Source organism: Pipistrellus kuhlii, unplaced genomic scaffold (genome assembly GCF_014108245.1).
Source record: "Pipistrellus kuhlii isolate mPipKuh1 unplaced genomic scaffold, mPipKuh1.p scaffold_m20_p_19, whole genome shotgun sequence".
Taxonomy (NCBI): Eukaryota; Metazoa; Chordata; class Mammalia; order Chiroptera; family Vespertilionidae; genus Pipistrellus; species Pipistrellus kuhlii.
In genome coordinates, this window is record NW_023425504.1 from 19623886 (window position 1) to 19630053 (window position 6168).

General features: G+C 40.8%; 1 pseudogene; it reads left to right on the forward strand.

Annotated features, from left to right (window-relative positions):
• The first annotated feature begins 3628 nt into the window (after window positions 1–3628).
• Window positions 3629–5770, forward strand: LOC118722129 (annotated as a pseudogene).
• Window positions 5771–6168: the final 398 nt, after the last annotated feature.

Here is a 6168-nt window from a genome sequence, read left to right on the forward strand (position 1 = left end):
AATATTTCATGGCATTCTGATCATAAGTAAAAGTTTAACTTCAAAAAGGGTTTAATTTTAAAATGAATAAAAAGTGAAATGAAAAGAGGATAATTCTATTTACTTTGGGTGTTGTACAAGAGATTAAATTGTATAATATCAATTACTAAAGGCCCAGTGCATGACATTTGTGCATGGGTAGGGTTTCTAGTAGCTGCCAGCTACTGGCTGGGACCTCCCTTGCCCTGGCTGCCTGCTGCTACCACAGACCAGGGCCTCCCTCTGCACCAGCCTTGGCTTAGTGCCACCTGCTCACCTGCTCCACCATCCCTCCAAGTTCCTGCTCTTGTAAGGGCCATCTGGGCCAGCAGTGCCTCCACTGCCACCCACTGCCAGCACTGCATCTCCAAAGTCCACGATGTCCTGCTCCATTTTCTGGTGGTCATTGCACATCTAACTCCTGGTTGGTTAAACTCCTGCCTGTAGGGACAATTTGCATATTAACCTTTTATTATATAGGATAATTGCCACAGCCACTCGAATTCATAATTATAGTCCTGAGTATGAGGCTAGAGTAAGAAAAGTAAGAATAATGACAATTTTAATCCTCCAAAGGGTAGGGAGGCTAGACAGGAAAAAAAAGAACAGGACAAAAATCGCAGAATCTGAGACAATGCGGGACTTCTATCTTGAAAAAAAAAAAACTCCCTCAGCTGTCAATTCAGATATTCCACATCATTTTAGGATTGAATTTTTTGTAGCAAGCAATAGACTTGCCATATTATAAGTAGTATCCAATTTAAGGGTATGTCTACTCCCTAATCTAAAACACACACGCACACACGCACACACACACACACACACATTTAGTTCTAAGCTGCACAATACACAATAGCAGGTAAAAAGTGTTATATCTTTGTGTTATTAACCTGCATAGAGCCTGGCACTTAGGAACCCCACATATATTTATATCCTAAGCTACTCAAGGTGTGATTCATAGACCAGAAGATCAGCATCTCCTGAAAACTTGTTAGAAATGCAGAATCTCAAACCCTATTCCTGATCTACTGAATCAGAATCTGCATTTCAACAAGATCCTCAAATGATTTATTTATAAAATAAGGTTGAAAAGTATTGCTCTAGAAAATCAGCAATAGAAATAACTACTTTCATAATAGCATATTTCAAGTTAGAAAATAAAAATATATAATATTTTGTCTATATTGTCAAATAATTCTGGATCCTTCTTTGTCAAGTTTGTCATTCCTATTTTGAAAACTTCTAAGAAAGAGTTTCTCTTATACTATTTTTCAATAAGTAGAGGAAAATATCTTGTTAAAAGTGTGCAAATGTGGATGAGGGAAGAGGACTGGGAGGAATGTGGAAGATATCTCCAATTATGATTCTGGTAACAACATCCTTCTGTGATTTGTATCTGAAATATCATATTGCCATGGCTACACTTCACATAGTTTGTTATTTAACTCCTCCAGAACATCCAGTAATTGCTTAAGGGTCAAAGAGAAAATTCAACGAGAAAACTAATTAGTATGAGAGATTTACTTCAAACCCCACTCAGCATTATAGCTGAATATAGGTTATTATTTTCATTCACTTTTGTACAATTATGATGATGATGATGACCATAACATTACTTGTATAAACTTGCTAATCCTAGTCAATGTCAATATCTAATCCTACAAGTAGAATTATAATGTATGTTGCTAAGACACCAAGAGACTCAAGTCAAGATAACAAATGGCAAATACATTAAAGACATTTTTTAAAAATTTAAATCCTCACCTGAGGGTATGTTTTTATTGACTTTAGAGAAAGAGGGAGAGAGAGAGAGAGGGAGAGAGGGAGAGAGGGAGGGAGAGAGAGAGAGAGAGAGAGAGAGAGAGAGAGAGAGAGAGAGAGAGAAGATAGAAGAGAGAAGAGAGAAAAGAGAAGAGAAAAGAAAGAGAGAGAGAGAGAGAGAGAGAGAGAGAGAGAGAGAGAGAGAGAGAGAGAAACATTAATGTGAGAGACAAACATTGATCAATTGCCTCTCCTAAGTACCCCAATTGGGGATCAAACCCACAACAAACCCACAACCTTTTGGTGTATGGGATGCCACTCCAACCAATTGTGCAAACCCAGTCAGTGAAATATATTAAACACAATTTAAATGGGGACAAGCTTTCTTTTTAATTTGTTTGAAGAAAAACAAATGCTCTCTTTATCTCAAAATAATTTATTTTAATAAATAGCATTTTGTTACCAAGGGGAAAATATGAAATAAAATAATTCAATAGACTATAGTCAGCATTTTTATACATCAGAATATTTATAAGTATTGTAATAATTCACTGTCCCCTGAAACACAAAATCTTACTTTTGTATGATTAGTATGAAATAGGCATCCCACAATAAGTGTTATTTGACAAGTTGTATAGTGAATTGGAAATGTATCCTCAAAAATCCAATTCTAGAAACACAATAATTTCCACATATCTACATAAAGACAAAGAAGTTGAGTGTACACATTTTGATACTGAATGCTCAATCTTAAATGCCAGAAATTTAGAAATAGGTCACATTTCAGTTGATATTTCCTCAATTCTTGAGATCTATGTTATATTGTCATGTGTTCCTCTATTCTGTGACCAACGACCATACTCTTGTAATTCCTATGTGTCCTTCAATCTCTTGGCTTCTACAGATTCCTAGGATTCTACTTTCTCAATTATACTATCCACTCCTGCACCCACCACCAATAACGTTTCATTGATGCTTCTCTAACTTCTCTGATTTTCTCCCCACACCCTCTTTCCTCTTTCCCTTTTTCTAATCTCTCTTCCTCCCCAATTGGAGCAAAAATAAAAATAAAAATTCTATGGTTCTCTCATGTAATACACACACACACACACACACACACACACACACACACAATTATTTTTTTCTCTTATGAGCTTTGGTATTCTCCAACACAATTCCTTATCTAAAAGGAAGTTTAGTGTCTGCTGATAAGCTAAAATGTTTTAAAAAGCTCAGCATAAAAATATTGGAAACTTAGAATGATGGCTCAAATATCTGCCATAGGTTTCCGTCTAGGACCATTAGAGGCCATTGGAGACAAAGAATTGCTTAATAAATAAACGTAATATTTGTACTTCACTAGAGCATTCAAAACTCTGATCAAATAGAAGCCCTTCTTTAAGCCCTGCCTATGTGTATTTGTTCACATTATACTCACTGTACCTTGCCTTCACTTATAACTCAAATTCAAGCCTCATTTCTTGCAAAAAAAATTAAAATATATATATTTTATTGATTTTGTACAGAAAGGGAGGGAGAGAGATAGAGAGTTAGAAACATCGATAAGAGAGAGTCATGGATCAGCTGCCTTTTGCACACCTCCTACTGGGGATAGGCCCACAACCAAGGTACATGCCCTTGACAGGAATCAAACCAGGGACCTTTCGGTCCCCAAGCTGACGCTCTATCCATTGAGCCAAACCAGTTTCGGCTCTTACAAAAAATATTAATATTTAATACGTCCTTGATCTTTCCTTTGCCTATTGTCCTATTTTTATTTTATTTTAGTTCCTATTTAAGTCTTTTCACAAACTACATTATAATATTTTGTGCTTGTATTGCCCAGAGGATGATGGACTCTCGCTTACTCCGCATGGTTCCCAGAGACCTGTATCCCCTGGTGCTTGGCTTTCTGAGAGATAACCAACTCTCAGAGGTGACCAAGAATTTCGCAAGGCAACAGTTGCTACCCAGCAGGATGCCGATGCCTCTTTCCTCTTGGATATCTATAGCTTCTGGCTCAGTAGATCCACTAAGGCTCCAAAGCGGAAATTACAAGCAAATGGACCAGCGACTGAGAAGGCTAAAAAGAAGACTTCATCCAGTGATAGCAGCGAAGACAGCAGTGAGGAGAAGAAAGCCCAAGGGCCTCCAGCTAAGAAAGTTGTTGTATCTGCCAAGCATGCCAGTCTACCTTGGCATCCTGGAAAGTCTTCAGCCAATGCATCAGAAAGCAGCAGCAGTGAAGAATCAGTGATGAGGAGGACAAAAAGAAAAAGCCTGTCCAGAAGGAGTTAAGCCCCAACCAAGGCGGTCGAAACTCCTCTTAAGAAGGCCGAGAGCTCTGATTCTGATTCTGACTCAAGCTCAGAGGATGAGATACCAGAAGCCAAAGGCAACACCCATGGCAGCTAAAACTCAGGCTACAGCCCCAGCCAAAACAGGAACACCCACTCGAGCAGCACCTAAAGTAGCTAAAGGCAAAGCAGTTAGCAGTAGCAGAAGCAGCAGCAGCAGCAGCAGCAGTGATGACTTAGAGGAAGAGAAGGCAGCAGCCATCTCTAAGAATACTGTACCTAAAAAGCAAGTAGCAGCCAAGGCTCCAGTGAAAGGAGCCACTTCTACCCAAAAGAGTTCCAGCAGTGAGGACTTCTTGAGTGAGGAGGAGGAAGAGGAGCAGAAAAAGCCCATGGGGAAAAAACAAAACAAAAACATCCATATAGTTCAGTCCCCCCCGCCTTCTTCTCCCTCACCCAAAAAATCCCTGAGAACCCAGGCTCCAAAGAAAGTTGCAGAGAAGAAACAGCCTGAAGAGAGCAGTGACAACAGCAGTGATGAATCTGATTCAAGCTCTGAAGAAGAAAATAAGCCACCAGCTAAGCCATGCATCTCTAAAGCAACCACTAAACCAGCTCCAGCAAAGAAGCCAGCAGAGAGCTCCTCAGACAGCTCAGACACTGACAGTTCTGAGGAAGAAGCTCCTGCCAAGCCAGCCAGTGCCACCAAAAATCCCTCAAGTAGGCCAGCTACCACTCCCTAGCAGCCTGCAGCTAAGACAGCCACAGCTCTCAAGCAGCCTGCAGGCAGTGGCCAGAAGCCTCTTACCAGAAAGGGAGCAGTGAGGAGGAGAGCAGTTCTAGTGAGGAGGAGGATGGGGGGAAGGTGAAGAAGACAGTGATCACCCCTGAGGCCAAGATTATAGCCAAAGCAGTGCTATTTTTGCCTGCCAAACAAGCCTCTCAGGGTGGTGAGGATAGCAGCTCTGAGTCAGACAGCTCTAGCAGTGAGGAAGAGGAAGAATAGAAAGCATCTAAACCCCCAGATAAAAAAGAAGCCACAGAAGACAGCAGGAACTGTACCCCCTTCCAAGCCAGCCTCCACAAAGACAGTAAAGGCCAAGAGCAACAGCAGTTCTTCAGATGACTCCAATGAGGAGGAAGAGGAGGAGGAGGAGGATCACCAAGGGCAAAAGTACTCCTAGACCACAAGCCCTCAAAACCAATGGCACTGCTACACCAACTGCCCAGAATGGAAAAGCAAATAGAAACAGAAACAGCAGTAGCAGTTTCTAAGCCAGGCAGAAAAAAAGGGCGTCATCCCCATTCTGAAGGATCAGGGAGGAGGAAGTTGAGGTGGATGCTCCAGTGGCAGACAACTCATTTGAAGCCAAGCAAGGTGCAGCCAGAGACTGGAGGGAATAAACCAATCAGGTCCTGAAGTTCACCAAAGGCAAATCCTTCCAGCATGAGAAGACCAAGAAGAAGCGGGGCAGTTACAGGGTAGGCTCCATCTCTGTCCAGGTTAATTCAATTAAGTTTGACAGAGAGTGACCTGGGGTGATCCTAGCAAAGCAGGGGTGATGATCCAAGATTACTTTCCCCAGTGGACCTAGGAGCTCTCAGCTCTATTATGGGGGAGATATTGGTAAGGACAGCAGGCTAGAATAGGTCCGAAGACACTGTATCAGAACATCCTCTCTGGTCCTTTTCTGTGTTTGTACTGTAGTTTTGTACAGACTTGTTTGTGAATGTTGAGTAGCAAGGACAAGGTAAGGGGAGTGTACTTTTTAAATAAAAATTAGTTTTAGTTGTCATTTCCTTCTTCCTGTTCTGTAGAAGTTCTCATGCTGAGAAATCTGTATATTTTCTATTGAATCATTTCCTATTGATTTTTGTTGTGATTTTAAGATGTGTGTTCCCATAGATAAAAACTATTGGCCAAGACATAGTAAAGGTTACATGTGTGAATTTTTATAATTGGAGAATTCTGCCTATGTGAGTGTACATGTCCACATTTCATCCCTCCTATCACTTAGCCCTGGTGAGGGGCAGTTGAGAATGATTAATGTATATGTCTGTTAAGCATGCACTATGTAGTTCTTCCTCATTC